The sequence below is a fragment of the Zonotrichia albicollis genome, chromosome 1 (assembly GCF_047830755.1).
Source record: "Zonotrichia albicollis isolate bZonAlb1 chromosome 1, bZonAlb1.hap1, whole genome shotgun sequence".
Classification (NCBI taxonomy): domain Eukaryota; kingdom Metazoa; phylum Chordata; class Aves; order Passeriformes; family Passerellidae; genus Zonotrichia; species Zonotrichia albicollis.
Window position 1 is genome coordinate 99,510,395 of NC_133819.1, and position 22,626 is coordinate 99,533,020.

The 22,626-nt window shown below is 35.2% G+C and overlaps 1 long non-coding RNA gene across 2 annotated transcripts in view; it reads right to left on the bottom strand.

The window, feature by feature from the left end:
* Positions 1–20,947, bottom strand: part of LOC113458727 (uncharacterized) — a 105,444-nt gene extending 84,497 nt beyond the window's left edge. The window contains exons 1-2 of one of the 2 annotated variants that reach the window (XR_012581916.1): positions 20,640–20,932; positions 13,768–13,941 (exon numbers count right to left, since the gene is read on the bottom strand). This is a non-coding gene — a long non-coding RNA (uncharacterized LOC113458727). Of the gene's footprint in view, positions 1–13,767; positions 13,942–20,639 lie in introns of both variants that reach the window. The other variant, XR_003379250.2, reaches the window with a different exon arrangement.
* Positions 20,948–22,626: the final 1,679 nt, after the last annotated feature.

Below are 22,626 nucleotides of genomic sequence, written 5' to 3' on the forward strand. Positions count from 1 at the left end.
TTTTAACAAAGTAAAACAAGAGTTTTGTGGCATGTATCCTGTCAAAAGCCAGCTAAACAACCATGATATAATGTATGGCATAGTAAGATTGTCAGACAGCTGAAAAGGAACTACAAGAAATTGAAATAAATATTCCCAGTCCATATTTCACCCCAACAAGTTCAGGCTCTCAGACTGATCCTGTAACACACATTAACAATCACAGTTTTCTCAGATATCCTCTTTTTAGGTTGTGATTTGTTCATGAATTAATGATGTGGCATCTTTCCTTATGAGCTGTGATTGTTACATTAAAACAGATAATACTTTTCACATGCATGCTTAAGTTCTATCCACATTTAACTTCCATTACATTTTGTCAGTATGATAGATGTCCTTGATGTTTACAGGAAATTAATCCAGATGATCTTAATATATAGTGGAGTCAATGGAAAGATTATTTTTGAAGGAAGGAACAGAGATTTAGCAATGGTTCTAACCGAGAAGATATGCAGTGGGAGTTTCTCAGAAGAAGAATATTAGGAAGCTTTTACTCCATGGAATAAACAAAAATGTCAGTTAGAAGTCAGTATAAATTATTGGCCAAAGCAGATCCAAACATATAACCTAGTGGCAACAGAAAAAAAACCCTATTTTTTTAAATGCTTATTCACATATTTAATTTTTCCATTTACTATAGTTCTGTTATTGCCTTCCTGCATGCTTATTAGCAGTTTTTAAAATTAATGTTATCTGTGAAATTTTTAAAGCAAATATGTTGGATAAGGCTTCAGCTCCTGCTGAGCACAGAGCAACTAATGTGACATTACCTGAGGGTAAAAGCATCATTGTTCTGCATGATTTTGGATATGGCTCTACTTTCTTTAGTTAATCCAAGGTCATTATTTTCAAACCACATCATGTTCTCATGAAGATCAAATGTTTTCCCAAGAAGGAATGATGACAGAATGATACACTGGAAATTAAAAAGTTCAAATTCATAGAAAACACTGATCAAAGGAGAGAAATGTTGTCAAAGGAGGAAATTGTTGGTTTTATTTAAAAGACTGAGCTGTTTACACAGGGGAATAGATAATTGTGAGATACATTTTAGAACTAGGAAAAAATTATTTGTTTCTTTAGTAGCAATAAATATTTCAATTTTCTGTTGCTGTTTGCTTCTCTTTAGTTTACATGCCACCCCCTATCCTACTCTCCCAGAAAAAGACATTTAAATGGTTTATGTTGAAACATCTCTATGCTGCAAGATAATCTTGACGCTTAATATATAAATATTTGTATCAATATTACTCTGAGGTTAAAAACTTACATTATGTTATTGGATAAAATGCCAATTCCTTGGCAAAGAATTACTGGAAAATAGAAAGCTGAAAATAAAATGTAAGTACATTGTGTTCCCTGTTTTATGCTAACATGTTTATCCATCTTCTAAGTGATCTTGAGGAAAAAAAAGATTTTTAATTCTGAATGTTGAGTACTCTTCCGAAAAATGAAAGATTATAAGTTATAATTATAAGAAAGAAAGTAAGTTAAGTAAGTGAAGTAGGATGAAACAAGCACACAAAAGACTGAAGTTAAATAGGCAGTCTTACAGGAATCTAAAAAAGACATTGGGGGACCAAAGTCAAATATTTCCTGTCCTCCTGAGATGGACAACTGTCCTGATTTTAGCATCTGTAAATGCTGTGCAATTTCAAGTAGTTGCTTACACCAGTGAGTAACACATTCCAGTATTTCCATTACCAATATTGTGGTGATTTGTTAATGATTACTTAGTTCAGAAGTGCAGATTCCTGCATCAGCCTAGGTGGATAAAATAATTATAAAAGTAATCAATAAATAATGGCTTACTTCTGAACTTATGTGCTGGTTTACCTTGAATTTTGTTGTAAAGTTTGCGTAGGTCACTGAGCTAATATCTATGTTCAGCCTTCTGTATTACTCAACTAAAAGTCTGAAAATCAAACCAGTGATACTGCTCTAGTTTTGAATCCTCCGTATCCATCCAGATAAGCACACCACAGATAGTTTAGATGCATTTGGTGTGGGTTTAAGGCATACATGCATCCTTGGTCACTATGCGCATCCTTGGTCACCTCTTATGGGGCCATCTCTTTGATCTAATGTAAAAGATTTTCTGGTATGATCAAAACTATGTATGAATAAAATATGCACAGACTCTAAAAGTCATCTAAAGGTTACAGCTATGCCAGCAGATAATGTCCAAGTCAAAGATTCAATACCTTTTTCATAAATGCTTTTCTCAATGCAAATATTACTAATTATCACCATCCCAATTAAAAGTGTATGCATCTAATTGTGGCTCGAAATGAGCTTTTCTGCTTGAAGTATTCTCATATGCTTTTTTTGTTCTTGTCCTAAAGTACAAATGTTCAAAGAGATTTAATAGGTGAAAGAGTGAGGGTTTAGTGGGTTTTTTTTAAGAATAGAATGTTAAAGATAAATAGTGGAATCACAGTGGTATAAAATGTTATTATTCCATTTTTGCTTTGCAACACTTTGCTTTTGTGAACTAAAAATGCCAGTGAAACATTACCATATTGAGTACTTTAATTTTTAACTTTTCATCTAATTACAAAGGGGAAGAGATTTTTTTTTTTAATACTCCTTTGGTATTAAATTTCTTCCAAGTAGCTTTCAAAAATCTACTAGTTTGAGACAAATAATGGAACGCAGGAAAATAATTTCGGTCAGATGGCTACTCTTACCTCCCCTGCATAAGCCTATTATTTCTAAATAGTGACTTTCATCACTCTGGAATATAATTTGAACCATGACAATTACTTTGAACAGTATTAGGATGTTTTGTTTCCTGGCACTAATGCTGTTATCTTTATGGACTCTCTTGTCTAACCTAAAACAGTTCAGTACTAGGAATACAATTACCTATATAACTGTAATTAAATAATTACATATTTGATTTTTTTAATGGCACCAAATCCTTTTATGAATCACCAAGTGCATGAGAAATTCTCCTTAATTTCTTTTTAATAGTTAAAAATGTTATTGAAATGAGCCCATGCTGGCTGGGGTTAAATTGGCAAATTCCTAGGGGTGAGTGAGTATAACTAATGTCTTGGATCATAAATGTTAAATTACATGAGATGAATTGACAAGAAAGTCGATTAATGCATTAATTAACAGTACTGTGAATTCTTAATTAAGTGATGCAGAGTTAAATGTGTGCATTTTTACTGTAGCAAACCATTTACATTACAAATAAAGAACAAATGTATACATAGACATAAATAATTCTGAAGAGGAAGAACATGGAGATGTGTGTCTTCTCATTTTTAAAATAATAAAAAATTAAACCCTCTGTAGATGTTTCTTCAATGAATAAGAAACTTTACTGTAAGAAACTAATCTGTAATAAGTTTCTATAAGAAGAAAGTAAGAACTGATGCAAGAACTAACATAGCTGTCCAATCGAATGTTGTCTCTCTGACCCTAAAAGAGGACAAATTCTGCACATTCTTACAATTTCTTTCAGATTCCAGTATTTTCAGAATTCCATCTGATTTCCATGTTTTGTCTCATGAATTATCTCCTATTTTATAGGAAAACTTAGAGTACAATTAACATGAGCTATATTTGTGCTCTTGAACAGCAGCTTCCAAGTCACACCTTTTCCCTTAATTGCTGGGAAGGGATCTCAGAAGTAACTGTGTTCCTAAAACATCAATTAATTACAGAATTTATCAAATAGTGTACAATTTCTATACAGCAGTAGAAAAAGGAGATGGGAATAGAGAAATCAAATTATCTAGAGGCATAGAGTATAGGACATATATATATACACACCCACATGTGTAAGTTATGAAAACAGGTATTTTGCAGGTCCTTGGTTCAAAACAGCTTCTGAGGAACAGAAAGCATGAATGAACTGGAGAAAAAAAAAAAGGAAAAGAGTGAATATAGAGTGAATATGTATGAAAACGCAATAGGAGAAAAAGGGAAAAAAGTTGAGAGGTGGAGAAATAAAAGGATGAGGAAAAGATCCTCACATTAGAGAAAAGTGAAAGAGTTGTGAAGGAAATTATACAAAAGAGAAATAAAAGTTAACGTAAGGAAATTTTATTAAGACTAAAATATACATCTTATAAGTATTATAACAGTAAACCACAGAAAAACTCAGTGACAGTGAAAAATGGAGTAGTTAAATACATATGGTTATGGATGAGATGCCTTCTTTTCAAATACAATCTGAAGATACGTTAGCATTTACTAAGAACAAAGTAAGATGAGGCTCTGAATTTTTTTAAACAATTATAAAATCTGGGACTAGCACTGGCTGGAGCACATCCCACCTTTTGCCATATGGGCTTACAGGCTGGCTGCTGTACTGGTGTTATCCACCCTGGCTACCTGATACCTGTGCACTGCCTAAGGAGCAGGTGGGGGGAAAGGAAGCTTACGAGACAGGTCATGCCTTAAACCAAACTGAGTACTGAGTTTGTGTGTTATTAATTATTTTTTCTTTAACGCATTACTTTCTTTTTCCTTATGCTTCCCCTTTGTATTTTAAATGCCGGGTTCATTAGAAACATTGGCAGGCAGAGTACTCAGTTTAACAGCAACTGAGAATTAAATCAAGAAAATATCTTAATTAATTCCTCTTAGCTATACTTGGTTATAGAATACAATATTTCTGGGACAGATTTCCAGAGGTGTTTGTGTATTTGATTTCCATTCAAATAGGTAAATCTATAAAATTTAAATATAAAAATATTTTTAAAAATCTATTCTTTGTTCATTGTTTATAAGAGTCCAGTTTACCTTCCATCCTCCACACAACCGGCTGTCCCTGTCCCACAGAAAATCTGCATTTAAAAGAAAATCAGGAAAAGAAACAAAAAACCCAATTCACATATGTTGAGTTCCTGAGAAATAAGAAACCTAGGTCCAATAAGATGGTCATAAAACCAAGAGGGAATTTATGGTTTGCTTCACACAGGAACACCAAAATTCATTATATGTTTGCACAAACAGTCAAATTCCTTAGTAATTTTTTCTTTACTCATTCATGTATGTTTCTATTTATCTTTGTTCATTTCACTTGTAGGGATTCACAGTAGGAAAATTGTGACCTTGGTGTTGCAAACACACAATACAGGAGGTCTTGTGTTTTCAGCTGTTTGTCTGAGAGCTGAAAGATGAGTAAGGGTGAAAAACCATTTAATATTTCCTTGTGGTGACAAGAATTTTTTTCTGGGCTCTGTGACATAACTCCACCTATGAGACAGTCTGATGCCAGAGTTTCTGAAGAACCTAACTTTGACATGACAGTATTTAGATTTATATTTATTTGATTTTAAGTAAATTTTTAAAAGTGATTGAAAACTTTGAAGTAGAACCCTTGGAACAAGATTTTTTTTTAAATTACTAAACAATGAATTGCTAAACAATTTCTACAATCTTCATGCAATCATACATTATTTATAGGAACAACAATCTTGATATTTATGTTATTTATTAAGACTTAGATGAAGTTTTAAAATTCTGCCTGAAAAAAGGAAAAAAAAAAAAAGGAGAGAAGGGAAGGGTTATGACCATATGTACATATTTTCTGAAAGCTTCTACACCTTTTGAATTCTGTCCAGTATTCTTGAAGGCAGTGGCACAATTTATTATGGTTTTTTCACCTCATTTAATTTCAGAACACTCAAATAAAATTTTCTATTATTTGCTTGACTGTCATGACTTTGGTAACGTTGGAACAAAGAGTCCCATTCAAGTTAAAAGGAATGAAACGTCAGTGTTTTCTTTTTTTTCTTTTTTTTTTCCCTGTTCCTGCCCTTTTCTGCTGTGTGGTTTATGTTCAGCTGTGAATGATTCTGAAATTTTTCAAGCATATAAAGCCATTATAAACAGTTACCAAAAGAAAGGTCATTCATTGTAATTTCTGCTCATTTCTATTCATACAGCTGCAAGAAAAGAAGTTGGAGGCCTGCTGAGAAGTATAAAACTGAATCAAAGGGCACACCTTCAGGGATTCTGAGTCTACTGAGTAAAGCAAGCAGTCACCACCATTTTGGGGTGTTTCAGCTCCAGCAGGATCTTAGCAGGTGCTTGTTAATCAAATTAATTCTGAGGTAACATCTTTTTGGGTGAAAAATATTGGGGAGCTGTCATGCTGTTTAAGCGCTTTAATAGTGGGGTATCTCTGTAAAGCTGAGGCCCCGAGGTAAGGACTGCACCCTCTGCCTCTTCCTCTCCTGTGCCTTCCTCCACCCTTTCCACCAAGTCAGTGTTCTGCATGAGTGCAGTAACAGATGTGTTCAATACTTCAGGTGACAGAAAATCCAAGTGTGCTTGTGAGAGAGAAGAACAAAGGCCTGAAGGTTGAATCTGTTCAGTCCTATGCCTAATACAGCTTTTCACTGCAGTGCCTAGGTATGAACTAGAGCTAAGGTGTGCTGTCAAAGACATCTTTTGCTTGCTTGTTTTGCTTTGGTGAATATGAAATGGAATTAGGACAAGCCAGTTTTTTATGCAGGAATGTGAGATGTGGCACGTATCTGCTACTGAGTTGCCTCCAAACGAGCCTTCTTCCATTTAAGAGATGCTTAATCTCAGCCATGATTAAGATCTTTGCCATAGATTTCAGAATCTGTTTGTATCAAGACATGTTAAAATCCAATTTGTATTTAGTAATGAAGGAAATACCAAGAATTACAAACAAGCCATTGCAAACCCCTGTCTGCATCCGTTTTCCGATGATTCTCGACTTCAAGAAAAAAAATCACAAAAAGAAAATGAATTCAGGAGAAAGAGACAATGAAAAAAAAAAAATCCCAGACTCTTTTTCACTCTACCACTATTAGGAAATATGTATTTTTTTTTTTTATGGCTGCAAGAAAAGTGACTAAACCAGATAACCGTGTACAGTGATGCTACACACATCATAAGACAATTGCAACTGTTAAACTAACCAACACTATGTGGGTAAATATGGGCTTAATTTACTACTTTCTTGAATAATTTTCTACTGACTTGTTCTCTTAACATGTGCTTGTAAATCAAAGTCAAAATTATTATGTTAAAATTATGTTATCAAAATTGGATAAGCCTATTTTTTCTTTCACTTTAAGACATGGATATAATGTATTAAAAGGTTATTTTAGACTATTTTGAAATATAATATTTATTTTCCTCTTTTTTATTCATGGCTTCCCATATCAAATGAATATGCCAGTTATTTGACAGTGTGAACAAATATAGTGCGAACAAATGCTACTTAGGCAGGTGAACTGAAGCAGCAGGAGCAGTATGAAGCCTTGCTGACTAGATGACTCAAGAGTCTATTCCAGCTCTCACTGTAAGGCAATGGGTTCCTGTTCTTATTTTTAATGCTCATAATAGAAATTTTTGTTTCATTAACTGCACGTGGAAGCAATCAGACACCCCCTTCAATTATTTCTATTGAAGAATTTCCTTGTTTGGAACAAGTTTGCAATCTCAAAAGTGAACTGTCATATTGACTGAAAGCATTTGACTTCTTCACTTTATGGCACCCACTTAGTGCAATTACTTGAACTGAGTCTAGCTCAATCTGTAACATTCCCTGAGAATTAGGAATCTAAGGACAGTATTATTCAGTTCAGGACTCCCTTTTTATCTCATTTTCCACTGAGTCCTTCATTTATTTCCTTTCTCCCTTGAGTTAATGTGTACCCAGATTTCTCACTTTCTATGGGAAATTTCTAATTATCTCATTAAATGTTTCATGAGGTAACACAGAGAAAGATACTTTGTGGTGTGCTGGTTTTATTTGTAGATTATGTCTGCATGTACGTTTCAAGGCTGCTCAGCTTAGCACTGGGAAATTAAATAAACCACTGTAGATGTGAGAAAGTCAGGAAAAAAATGCTGTGTAATCCACAAAGTGGGATACTTACCTGAGTATGAAGGACACTTTATTGCTTTTATCTAATAATATTTTTCACCATTACCTAATGCATACATCAGGGTCAAAGCTGTAAAAATTATCTGCATAATCTTTCTCATTTGGATTGAAAATATCTCTCCTTTCAGAATTTGAAATCTAAGGCTGAGGGAAGAGAATGTTCTATAAAATGATAAACATCAAAAGAAGAAATTGAAAAAAATGTTCCATGCATTCCAAGTCAACGCATTCTTTTCTGATCTCTAGAGCTGAAAGAGGGGAACTATTCTGAAGAACCCAAATGATTAGGCATATCAAAAACTGCCCATCAGCGCCATCCCAGGAAATGAAAAAGAAAAATCCAACAGGATGTAATCATAAGGCACAAACCAGCGCTGTCAAAAGGAACTGCCTTCAGTGTCACAAGGGAAGATGGTGAAGCCTGATGATCAGTGATGGGCCAGAATAGATGGTAGCTAGAATGAGGAAAACACAGCAAGAGAAAAGTCAGAGAGAAAAAGAGGGAGACGCCTAATGAAAGTATGAAATGTAAAGGATGAACATTTTGGCAAGTCAGGGAGATGAAGTAAAGGGAAAAGGAAGTGGAAGTGATCAAATGGATCATTTAACAAAGAAGCCAAAGAAAGCTGCAGGTTGCTGAGGGAAGCAGAGAGATTGAGGCTGAAATTAGAAAGGAAAGCTGAAATGTAGGGAGATGATTTGCAGTAATAGGACATGACAGCAGCTGTAAAGAAGAGGGGGGACTTCCTGCAAGTGCTGAAAATGAAAGGAGAATTGAGAGGGTTTGCAGGGAATGATGAGGGGTACCCAGTACCAATAACCTGATCTGGTCTACCCTGAAAAGATAAAATATTTCAGGTTGTATGTCAGTAAAAGTGATGTGAATGGCTGTATTTTTGTTCCATTATATTTTCTTATATTTTATTCTAAGGATGGAGGAAATGTTCCAAAGAAAGGAATAGGATAACAATAGAAATGGCCACAAAAATGACAAAACAGCCCATGAGTGGTGAAGGTTTTGAGGAGGATAGATAAGTGAGATGGGAATAACAGGCATGCAGGATGGCACTTTGCAAAGAGTAAATTAGAGAGCTGGTTGAAAAAATATGGGTTTGAGAATCTGGGTTTATACTAGTTTGAAAAAGAGAACAACAAAGAAAAAACCAACATATATTGAGTCTGTAGAAATATAAAGGTGCTGGTTATAGTACTACAGCATGAGAAGTTTATAAGGTATATTTATACTGAACATGGATGTGTATAAGGGGACAGATGTACAAAAATACTGTGGAATAGGTAGACATTACTGCAACATCTGTGAGCCATCAAAAGCTTTCATGGAAAACAAAACATTGACAGTTTAATTTTTTCTGTGCTTCTGAAGTAGTTTTTTTCTGGATCTCACCCACTGTGCTCACAGAAGCAAAAGTAATTGGCAATCCAATGACTGAGAATGTATGAACGTTCTCTGAAGGCATATCAAACTTGCAAAATTAGTTGCAATGTAGAATGAGGTTCCCTTAGTTGTATGTCAGCTGAATGAGGTTTCTAGACTCTAAAGCTGTTCCAACTGACATAATTGTCAACGTTAAAATCCTTCTTGTCTATGTGATTTCTTTGCACTGAAGAGGTACAGAAGCAGCATACATCATTGGGTAGGCTTTTAGATGTGTTCTTTAATGAAATCTAAAAGCTTTCCATCTCAATGTGATCTACTTCCACACATGTGCTGAGTAATACATGGTGTGCCAACACTTTACCCTGTAACTGCAAGATGGATTCTTCCACTAAAATCTTACATTCAAATACTGGAAGTACAAAGCTCATATTTTTAACTGACCAGTCAGAATTACAGATTTTCATCACTTTTCAGAAAGATGAAGACGTTGTTGAAAAAAACTATATGAAATTGTTCCTGGTCTGATTTGCTGTAGCAGGTGGACTAGATCAACTCTAGAGGACCTTTCCAGCCAAATTGTGATTCTGTGGTTCTCAGATATTGCTGTGAAAGAACACTTTAATTTGTGTATGCAGAGTAATCTGATAACTCTTGAGTATATCTTAATGAAACAAGGTATTCAGAGAAAAAAATCTAGTTGACGCATGTTAGAGGATGAAATTCCTATTCTGGAGTTCAGTTTCATGTAAAGTTCTTTTTTTGTATCAAAGATGCAATCTTTTTGTTTACCCAGCATAAAACTCCCTGTATGGCAAATCATTGTGTTTTTCTATTGAATAAGTGCTGGACTCTGGATCTAAATGTAATTTAGTAAATATTATATTGTTACTCCTATAAAATGTCATTTTATCTTTAAATCTTAAGTACATAAAGTTCGTACTTGGTTGTGGATACATCACTGTAGGATCGCAACACTCTTTTCTGCAGACATTTCTGTCATAAATAGAGGACTATTGCATCATACTACTTATTCTGGTCGTCACTTATTCCTGTAAGAGAATGGCAAGAGGACAAAAGGCACCTCTAAGGTGTTGGAGAACTGTAGCACAGGGATTGAGCTCCATCTTGTGGAATAAAGAGAATCCTACAGCACATTCCTTTTTCCCATTCAGAGAAATTATTTTGAACGCCATAATTTAATAAATTTCCTGTTGAAAGTTTTCCTTGTTGAAATTTTAAACTGGTAGGGATAAATTTATTACTACATATATCACATTAATAGGAAATATTAGAGTTTAAATTGTTGGGAGATACAGTCATGGGACATAATGTCTGTCAGGTGAACATTTTTTTAAGACAGGATATGACAGAAGTATTGTCAATTGAACTACTAATATTTTAAAATATATATGCTGAAATATTTTATTTCAGAACTTAGGCTTTTAGGTGCTTTACTAATTCATTTCACCCATTTGTTGAAAAAAAAGAAAATGTCACCTCTCAGTTATCCTGTAGATGCATTGCACAATATTTATGAAAATAAATTAATGTATCCTCAGATAAACACACAGACACTCCTACAAAAAGATTTAGTAATCTGTTCAATTAAAATTTTCCATTGAAGAATGTTAATGTAAGTATTAATGGCAGCTGAGGGAGAAAAATAAAATCATTATTTATGTGTGTATGGCACACACTATCGAACATAAAAACTGTTTTTGAGATTGAAAAAAATCCTCTTTAACTTTCAAAGAAATACATCACTGTAAGGCATTCAATACTATATTTACAGTTCAGAATTTTTGCATATATAATCACTCATGCCTACAAATATAGGCCAGGAAAGTCTAGCCTGTGTATTTTGTGCAGCTGTAAATATGAGATCGTCTGACATTGGGTTTTCTTAATTGGGTTAATCTGAGATAAAAGGGGGGGAGGGGATGTAATAAAAAAAAAAAATTAGACCAGTAATATCTACTCATCAAAACTGCACAAAAATACTTTGTGGGTGTTTATAAAATGTCAAGTACACAACTCTTGTGAGAGTCATTGTGAAACACACAAAATCTCAGTCTCTTACCAGAAAAGTACCTTTCCAAACAAGCTTTAAAAATTATGTGCCAATTGAACTTTTGAAAAACCTCACCCTTTGATTATAACTTTAAATTTTAGTGACTCCATTGAGACTTTCTAGGAATTTCAGTAAAACAAATGTTCCCAAAACTCTTACTTAGGTTACCTTGTTCGTGTTACATTTCTAAAATAAAGGTATGTCTACAGCTCACTGAGTGTCACTTGGCCTCAGCACTTTTCATGGAGTCGTAGAATCACTACAGCTGGAAAAGACCTGCAGATAATCAAGTCCAACCTTTGACTTCATATCGCCATACCCACTGAAACAAAATTCCACATCCACTGTATTTTTTTAAACTTCTGAACATAAGGATGATGATTCTGCCATATCAATGGGAGCTTCTTCCAATGCTTTATCGCTCTTTCAGTGAAGAAATTCTTCCTGATACCCAACCTAAATCTCCCCTGGTTCAGCTTGATGCCATTTCCCTTTGTCATATCAGTAGGTCCCTCAGAAAGAAGCTGATCATCACCTGACTACAACCTCCTGTCAGGTAGGTGTACAGAGCAACACTGTCTCTCTCTCCCCTGAACCTCCTTGCTCCAGACTGAACAACCCCAGCTCCCTGAGCCACTCCTCAGAGTAATTATGTTCCAGAACCTTGCCCAGCCTTGTTGGTTTTTTTCTGCAACTCAGTGATTCTGTGCCAAAGGACACAAATGCAACTTCCCAGAGTGTGAGGGAAGGGAAGGTTCAGGAAGGGAGGAGAGAAGAGGAGAGGAGAACAAATAAATAAAAATCCTAAGCTAAAAGCTTTCTCCTCCCCTCTATTTCCCTTATCTATGTGAGATAAGTGAAGAATGCACACAGTTTTGTAGTTTTTGATAGAAGTGATGTTAGTCTCAAAAGGATTGCCTACTTTACTGAAGACATGGTTAGAGTTCTAAGAAATTATTTTTGTCCACTAATCTGCTTTGCATATACTCCTTAAGCAAATAAAGACAACAGGATACTATTAATAATATTGATATTACTAGTAATATTACTAGTAATATTAATAATATTATCATTAAACAATAAAAATTTGTCCCACACAAAAGTTTCCCTTCAAGAACACTGTTTATTCCATTCTTGCTGTACAAATGCAAATTCTCCTCAATATCTTTGGAACAATTTGCTTTTATAACCCTTCCTTATGCAAGTATTAAAACTGATGCCTTTTTTTATTTTTGCCTAATTGCCTCATGATATTCTGTCTCTGATCTTAAAATTGCAAAGTATCTCAAAGAGATTGAAGCCTAAGGGATAGATAAAACTGATGGGAAAATTGGTACTTGGCTCCCTAAGTAAGTAGAAATCTGTTATGGAGCTGAAGGGGTCTGAAATTAACAAAGATCAGTTTCTTTCTAAATGCAAGGGATATAACAATAAGTATATATGCTAAATCAAGTATAGATTGACATTTGTTTTTGCCTATATCCTTTGTTAGACAATTTTTGCCAAAATTTTTGCAAAATTTTGTGATTGCTTTCCACATTCTTTAACCCTTTTCCCAGATCATGGGAATAATATTATCTCTTGGAGATTTTTTTGTACCTTTCTATTTTTTCTTGGACATTATTTTTCTTTAAAAACCCAGAGTAATTCTACATGAATTGTGATGTAATACTTTTATTTCTGACAGTTTTATTATGCTTTGCAATTTCTCAGTTGATGCTCTTTGGTGCAGGGCCAATATAATTCTTTAGATTTCATTCATTTGATTAATGTCTAAATTTTTTTTTAGCCTATCTAGATGTCTTGTCAGAAGGTCAGTGCATGAATTAAGTAAAGGATTAATAGTGGAAATTATAGGAAAACCTTTCTCCCAAACCCCACAGTCTAAGAAGGTTATGGTCAATGGAACTAATGCAGTGCCTCAAATAGTCTGGAGAATCTGAGGTGCCTGAAAGGTCTCTCTCATGTTTGTGGTTCAGGAAGCTTCAAAGTTACAGGTAGAAAAAGAATTTTTCTCTAGTCTGAAACAAAGTAAATATCCATTCTAAATTAAGTAAAGCGTCTAAGAGAAGTGAAAAGTCTGTGAAGCCAAAGCTAAAAAAAAAAAACTCGCATGCCAGAAACAGCAAAGAAACAAAGAGAAACAGAAAAGACCACGAAATCAATTTGCCCCCAACCTAAGAATTCCTTTAATAAAGAAAAACTAACAATAAATATCATGCAGAATGAATATATATGAACCTATTATAAAACTATATGCATATGCATTTAGAAAAGAGATAAAAAGAGACCTAAAGTCTTCAGAAGTATGCATGCCTTTTCAAAAGAATTTTCTCCACATGCGTCCAGTGCCGTGAATAAACATACCGAGCTTTACAACTTTTATAAAGTTGTGAAGTTTCTTCTTTCCTCCGCAAAACATTTTGGCGAGCCAGCCAGACGAGTTCTCTGTCCCCGCAGGGGCAGGGAGGATAGACGGACCTCCAAGGTGCGCCCTAGGATTTTTTTCCTGGTGGGGCTCCGCTCGTCTCAACTTGCCACCTGCGAGGACGAAAAACAACCTGCTGGCCTGCAGAAGAGAATACAGTATGTACTGAAAAGCCCCCCCCCAAAAAAAAAGAGAGCTAAAGAGTAAATCACCCAAAAACGTCTGAGTACAACTAAGAGAGCAACTACAGTAAAGACAAAGTTCATCGTTCCAATCAAGCAGAACCACCAGTGACCCTAAGAGTAAGTCGAGTGAACCCATGTATGTGTGTATTGAGAGTTCATTGTTCTGATAAAGCAGACCAGCTGAACCTGTGTGTGTGTGTGTAAGTGTAGTGTCCAAACACTGTGTTACTATATAGTTAATGCATTGTGTAGTTGGTCCACTGTGTTTCTAATCATGCAAGTGTATAAGTGTATAGTGTATAAAAAATGTAGATCTACAGTGCTCTACAGTGCAAAGAGTGAGCACTACCCATGCTTGAAGCAGCCGAGTAAAGCCAGAAGTGCCAGCTGCAGCAAGCTGTAAAAGCAGAGAGAGAAGTGCCCTGCAGAAAAGCGAGTAGAAGAATGTCAGTTATAGTATTTGTGTTTAAATGTAGTAAATTGTGTAAATTTAGTACATTTTAACCGTGAGTATGAGCTCAGAGAGTTCCTTTGCCTTACATGTTTAGACTTGATCTCTAAACTGTGCGCTGTTATTTTGATTGTGTCCAAGAAAAATTAATGTGAGTAAATGCCGAATTATATTATGCTGTGTTGTGTTGAAAAAAGTAAGCATTTTGAGAAATATTCCCTTTCCCAGTCATTTTGTGTAGTAATTTTCTTCCACTGCATTGTAATAATTTGATTCTCAAATTGTGTAATAGTGTTTGTAGAAATTTTAAGATTTTGTTTGCAACAAAAGTAGCATTTTACACAAAAAAAACACTATAGTATAGTGATTTATGCTTAACTACAATAAAGCGAGTTAAAAGAATTACAAGAATTCTCCCCCTCACAGCAATTCAAGCCTTAGCTCTAGTGAATTTGAAATAAAGAGAGAGTGCATGTGTGTCTGTGGGCATTTTAGAGTTTTGGCTGTGACAAGCACAGCCTTTTTGCAAAGCAATAAAACAAGTGTAAGTAAACACAGTGCTTAATTAGATTAAGCAAAAAGAAAACTAAAAAACTAATATTTTGTAAAACAAAATTTAAATTAAAAAAATAAATGAAATAAATTAGTTAATGAAACTTCAGCTAGTACTGCAGTAAGTCTGAACTAAAAACAGCCTGCTATAGAGATTTAAAATTCTCAATAACAAACAGAATAGCCTACCTTTGCAAGCAATTTTGAAGATCCTTTAGTGCATCAAGAAGCTGACACGCTGCGTAAAGTGACAGTAGCTGTCCCCTGAGCACAAAAACAGCTCTAGCTGCCCTGTCTCCCCAAAGAACACAAAAATAACCTGTGAGCAAAAACTAAATGTGCAAGTATTATTGCAGTGCAGTGTTTGTGAGAAACACTAGTATTGCTCTTCTAATAAGTGTCAAAGCACATGCTCCGAGTGTAAATCAAAAGTTTCTGATTAAGCTGATTCAGAACCTAAAATCTTAAAGTTTGTGTCTGTAAAAATCACATCTGATACCTGCCACCTGAAGCTGTGTGTAAGAGAGAAACTGAGAAACTACTGTAAAAGTCTGTGAAAAGAAGTTTGAGTAAAGCTAAATAAAGCAAAGAGAAAAAGATAATAAGAGCTGACCAGAGCAAAGAAATTCCTAAATTAACCCCTTTTAAGAAGAGCTCACTAAGAGAAAGTTGCCAACAAAAGCAGAAAATAAAAAGATTTATAATACTTCATTGCAGTTAGTACTGTTTTAAAATAGGAAGTTAAATGAGATAGAGTTTTTTATATGCTAATATGTCTTTTTGTTTTAAGAAATCACCCAAAATAGCAAAGAGACTGTAAGATCAGACCGCCCTCTAATCTTAGCCCTTAAAAAAGAAAGCAAAGCAAAGAGAAAGCAAATCAAACGTGTTGTTCAGCATGCAGCATAAGATAGCAACGTATGAAGTCAAACAAAGATTATCACACTGAAATGCAAAGCAATCACAGTTCGCAAAATGAGTACATATGATTTGTTGAAAACTCCTCCCAAAGTAAGAGAAGAAAGACAAAAATGACCTCCCCAAAAGAGAAGAATTTTAGTTGACACAAAAGCCATATATTCAGTTTTAAATAAATCTTTAGTACCTGTAGAAAATATTTATGTTGTAGTGTAGAGAACAACTAAACAACTAGCCAATCTGAAAAAGCATACTTTTACAAACCTTTAAAGTAACGTGTACTATGTGTACTTAGAAGTTTTATACAATTCACTCAATTTGCTAAACATTCTCAAATGAGAAAAGTTACTCTAGAAGCAAATAATATAAAAAAGTTAAACATTAACAAACACTAAAATTAAAGACTTTAGTAAAGAGATATTCTAATAAATAAATAAGTGTTTTCAAAAGTATGAGCCTCTGCTGTACCAGAGAGAGTAAAAAATGCCCCCCCATGGTAATCAAGCTTAAGGAAAGAACACAACCAGTGAGAGTTGAGTAGCACCCTCAAAAAGAAGATAAAGAAAAAATCAGCCCAATAATTGATAGTATTGAATTAAGAGCTGTTAATAAAACAACACAAAACTTATACCCTGTAGTAGCAAATCCATATACTTTACTAACTTATCTAACACCTGAGCTAACCTAGTTCACTGTTTTAGGCCTAAGAGATGCCTTCTTTTGCCTCCCCATCCACAAAGCCAGCCAGAAAATTTTTGCATTCAAACTCAAACTCACACAGTCCATGTGCCTGAAAGCTTCAAAATTCCCCACTCCAATTAGAGAACAGCTTGCAAAGATTCAGAGTCCCAAGAAGCTCCACAAGAAGAAAAGATGTTGCAGTACGGAGATGATCTTCTATTAGCCATTCAGACAAAAGAAGCAAGAAAGCCTAGACAGTAAGCCTTTTGAATTTCCTAAGACTCCAAAGATGCAGTCACAAAAAAAAAATAGCACAGATAGTGAAACAGAAAGTAATCTAAAAAAGTAATCTACCTAAAATAAGAAGTAAGCGCTAAGTAACAGACTTTAAAGCAGAGAAGCCCTATGCCAAACCCTGAAACCCCAGACAACAAAGGAACTCTGAACCTTCTTAGGCATGGCAGGGTAGTACCAGCTGTAAGTTTATAATTATAGACTATTCGCCAAACCCCTCTATGCTCTTATTGCCAATTAAAACAGATCTCCAGTAGACAAAAGACGCCACACAAGCCTTTCACAAGCTAAAGAGTACCCTCATGTCAGCTCCAGCTTTGAAACTTCCAAATGTAAATAAACTATCCTTTCTATTTTTCCACACAAAGAATTGCCCTGAGAATATCAGCTCAAGACTTAAGTTCATACTGAAAAGCAGTTGCTTACTTCTCTAAGCAACTAGATGCAACAGCCAAAGGATGGCCAGGTTGCCTCAGAGGTGTAGCAGCAGTTGTGCTAAATATCCAAAAAGTACCCAAGCCTACCCTAAGACAAAAATGACTGTGCTAGTGTCCCACACAGTGTCCGCAGTACTGGAAGTAAAGGGTGGCCACTGGCTTTCACCACAGAAGTTTCTGAAATACCAGGCCATCATGGTAGAGCAAAATAATGTAGAAATAGTGGTGACTAATACTGTCAACCCAGCTTCTTTTCTCAGTGGAATCAAGGAGAAGCAGTACACCTTGATTGCCTGGAGACCATTGAAGCAACCTACTCCAGCCACCCAGACTTAAAGGACACTCCTCTGGGCGATGCAGAGACCTGATTCACTGACAGGAGCAGCTACAATGCCAGTGGAAAGCGACATTGCAAAGTTCACAGTGACTACCTGCAGAGAGGTAATAGTCTGGACCCTTGCCAACAGGTACCTCTGCACAGAAGGCTGAGATAAATGCATTGACCCATGTCTTAGAAACAGCAAAAAGAAAAGAAAATAAACATCTATACAGACTCGAATTACGCATTCAGAGTCGTGCACGCACATAGAGCCATCTAGAAAGAGAAGAGACTGCTGACGTCACAAAGAAAGAAGAGACAACCCAGCTGCTAGAAGCAGTTCAGCTACCTGAAAAAGCATATTAAAACACACCAAAGAGTGAGCTTAAAATTAGAAGAAAGAAATGAGCTAATAGATAGAGAAGCAAAGAAAGCAATAAAGAGTGAAGTACAAATTTTCCTCGAAAGTAAGCCATAATACAATAATACTAATCAAAAGAGACATACAACTACAATGATGCAAACAACAACAGCTCTGATCATACAAAAAAAGAGTGAAGGTAATTTTCCAACTGAAATTCAGAAAATTGTGTGAAATAATGCAATTGATATTAAAAGGAATTTCTGTGAACTTCTGCCTTCATCTTAAGAGCAGGCTCTGGTCTGTTTACTAAGAATATTCAACTGGTTATTCCTACTTGATAGTCCAAAAATGTAAATATTTAGCATTATTCTTGCTTTACACATGTTGTACATTCTAGCAGGGATACAGAAAGTGACCCTGTGAACAGAGTTAATTTTTTACAGTAGTTGAGGGGGTATGCACATGAGCATGTCTGAGTTTATTCTATTCCAATGAAGGGCAGGGGTAAGGGACATGGCAAAAATTAAAAATATATGGATACAACAGATGTGTGAAAAGACCTATGTCTTCTTTAGAGATTGGAATAAGAAAGCATATGGACCAGACCTTAGGTTTGTGGCATAGATTTATTTATTATTGTCCTGAAGTCCTTGGGCCACATAGTTTGAATTCTCTTGAAGCTTTATCAAAGGTTGATATTTAAGGTGTTAAATTCAGTAATTCATCTTACATTCAAATGCATACCTAGATGTGTGTGAGAGAGGAAGAGAATCCTCCTTATTTGCAGTGACATGTTTACAGCAACGAATGTTTTTTCTTAATTTTTTCTTGGATGAGAAGGAAAGCAGCCTCTCTAGAATGTAGGATCAATGTACTTGAAATGCTGAGCAGATGCTTAGAGAACAACATGACAAAAGATAATCTCTGCAGCATCCATTTGATTCTAGCTGTGCTGCCTGGACTAATGCTGCCGGTGCCTGACAAATGTGGCACAGCTGACACAAGTCCAGGACACAGTTATGTGATTGGATTCTCTTGAAGGCTCTTGTGAGCTTAGTTTGCTTGAAACAAAGCAGGTGAGTTAATCCTTTCCATCCCTGAGCTCTCTGCCAGCAATGTAGCTGATAAAGACTTCAGGCCTTATCAGGCTCAAGTAGGATTATCTCTTCCACTTTTAAATTAAGTATGTCTTAACATGTTTTAAGCAAATAGTTTCACAAGTCAAGCAGAAAACTATTATCTCTAAAATCTAAATATCATCTAAAATAATCAACATCCCTTAGACTTTCCCTCCCTGTCTTTCCTCCAAAGACCCTGAGCTGGAAATTACCTCTAGAACAAATCAGGACAATACAGGCTCACATTTTGAGGAGTGCAGGACCTTCATCAGCTCAAAGCTGGGAAAGTTCCAGCCTGAAATCAGAGCTTTCTCTGGAAAAACTATGCAAAACATATCCCAAGTAGCCAGTTCTTCTAAAATGGATTTGCATTATTGTTTAGCTGTTAATAAAAGAAGGAAGAAGGAAAAGAATCCTACAGACAGGAGATGGATTACATTGAATTACTTGTTGAATCAGATAGTTTAACAGACACAAGTATAATTTCATCCCTAAACATAACAATCATCCCCAGGGACAATGGAATAAAGCTCCAGCTAAGAATGGAAATTACTTGAAAAAAAAAAACTGGGGAATTAAGGCTGCTCAGAATTGAGATCCCCATTAAGTGCCTAACTTCTTGTAAAAACATTCATTCCTGAAGTTCCAAATTAACTTTTAGGAAATATTTCATATGATGATTTCTAGGAACAGATTGTGCTTTCAATACCGTATGTTGTATGATATGAGCTGGGTGTTATTTCCAGAGGTATTTTGGTTGTAATGAACTTAAAGTGAGTATGGACTTTATGCAAACAAGAAAGAAGAATTTGACATTATATGATATTCTAATGTATTAAGGCTGTAATACAATTAATATATCCCATAATAAAGACATAGATTCATTTGTCATCATTCCAAGAAAAAGCACCTTCTGGATTTAAAACCTGTTCTGAAATATGGAACAGATGGTGATAGGATGAAATCCACTACAAAAACAACATTATTTTCTCTATAATTAGTTGTATAAATGAGTCATATTCGATTTTGAATAAATACACCAGCAGCTGTAACTTTTTATCCATCATAGGTTTACATTGAATTTATACAGGCATTATGGGAACCAGAAATTTCCTGATAATTTTATCTGGAATAAATAAGAAGTCAAAAGTATTTAAAGAAAGAAATTCAATCAACTAGGAGTTTTTCTAAAGGAAATGAATTATTATATTTGGATAGGCTATTTATTTGTCTAAATCAAAACTGTTCATTTGTGGACTACTTTAGTTTCAGTCTTCATAGTGTCAGCCTTTACTTGTGATCATGATGATGGTTACATTAATTCAACCACAGTGAAATATAATTAGAATGATCTAGAAATAAAATACAAATATCAAGATTAAAAAAAAAAGTCAGCGTATTAAACATAAAAAATCTAGTGTATAAAAAGGGCTATTTTTAACATAATAGAACATCTACAAATACATGTACCCACAGAAAGAAATATACATACGTGTTGTTATCTTGCTGTTGTATTTCATATTTCTAAAGTCCCATACGGTCACAATCATATTTCCAAAGTCTCATACCTTCTCGGCAATATTTCTTGGGGGCAGTTCTTCATAGCATTGACTTCTTCTTCCACTTCTTGCTACTTCTTAGTCAGAGCTCCCCCCAGGGTCTCCCTGACAAGCCAAGCCCAGCCCCTTTTATCCCAGTTGTCTTCATTAGCTACAGCTGCAGCCCAATTAAGGACATCGCAGCTGCAGCCCATCAGGGCTTATCAGGGCAAGGCCTATATACAGATATTCAAATATAACACAGATATTTCACTAAGACTCCTACTATACAAACTGAAATACTTATTCTATCCTGCCCTTCTCTCCCTAGTAGCATTATCAATAGAAAGTGAGCTTAAAGATACCAAAACAGTAAGTGAGGGTTTTATTTCAGTTTTTAATAATTTGCTCTTGGGCAACATAAATGCCAAAAAATTAAATACAAAGATGAATAAAAAGCAAATAGGAAAATTCTAATTCTCTGTAAACTTACTGTGGCAAACCTTCCCACTTTGTATAAACAGCATACTAAAGTCTTTCCTCTACCAAAAGCCATAGCTTTACAAATAGCTAGGAAATTAATGACATATCCTTCTGTTCTGCAGCACTGAGAAGGAGCCTGGGCTGGGACCTGTATGACCTCAGCCATACCAGTTTCAGGAGTCCTTGTTAGCTGACTTCAGCCCAAAGCTGAGGATCTGAGTTTCCCAGAAACTCAGTTTAGGATTCAGATTTTCTTCTAGAAGCACAGGTTGGGGATATCAATCCTTTCTCATTTTTTTACAATCTTTGTTACTCAAAAAGTGATACAAAGTTGCTCTCATCAAGCTGTAAATGTAATTTGTTTTCTCTTTCTGTACAATTAAGTAGTTTGTGTTTTTTCACTTGTTTTGTGGATGTTACACACACAAAGCCAAATAAAAAAAATATCTTCTGCTCTCATTCTGTAGTGTACATCTAGCTGATTCAAGAGGGGAGGACATAAATAACAATCCCCACTGCACTAGAAACCATGGTAGTAAATAACACAATTATTAAAAGTCTTAGGTGTCTGAGAATTCAAAATGTATGTATCAGAATCATGGAACAATTCAGGTCAAAAGGGGCTTCCAGAAGTTGTCATCATCATCAAAATAATGGTTTGGTTAAGGCAAGTATAATCAAATCAAGTTTCTCAGAGTTCTGTCTAGCTAAGCTCTAAACTTCCCCAGAGTTGGAAAAAAAACTGTATAGGTTCCTGTTCCAATATTTTACTACCCTAAAGATAAAATAAACAATCAAACAAATAAATAAATACTTCCTAATATATATAATTGGAATTTCACATGTGTCAGTTTCTGTCCATGGCACTTTTTCCTATCACTTTGCACTTTGACAAGAGTCTGCTCTGACCCTGTTTGTGCCCATGGCTGAAGAAGTTGCTGTCCTTGATAACACCTCCCAGAGTAATCTGTTCTCCTGGCTAAATAGGTCCTTGTCTCACTGGTTCCTTATATGCCGCATTTCAGCTCTTTGACCGGCTTTGTGGCCCTCCACTGGGCTCATTTCACTACATTCTTTGTTTCTCCTGGTGGGGAGCCTAAAATTGGAGAGATATCTTGAGATAACAGCCCCAAACGAAACATTATGTACCTCTAAATTCATCTAATAATCTAAATTCATGGAACTAAAAATAATCTTGAAATGCCTTCAGTTTGGCTTTGAAAAGTGTAATGTTTCCAGCATTGTAGATGTCAAAGCAATTTCACTGGCTGATTCAGCTTCAATTTTGGCACAATCAGCAGACTGGCATCTTGAGCACTTAGAACTTGACCAGAGTATGAAGAAAGAACAGTTTGTTAAGCAAAGAGAATTCAAGGGCAAACAAGGTCTGGTGAGGCAGGAAATGTTTTAAAATTGATACTGAACCTGCATGGATAACAATAGAATGAGCTGAAAAAC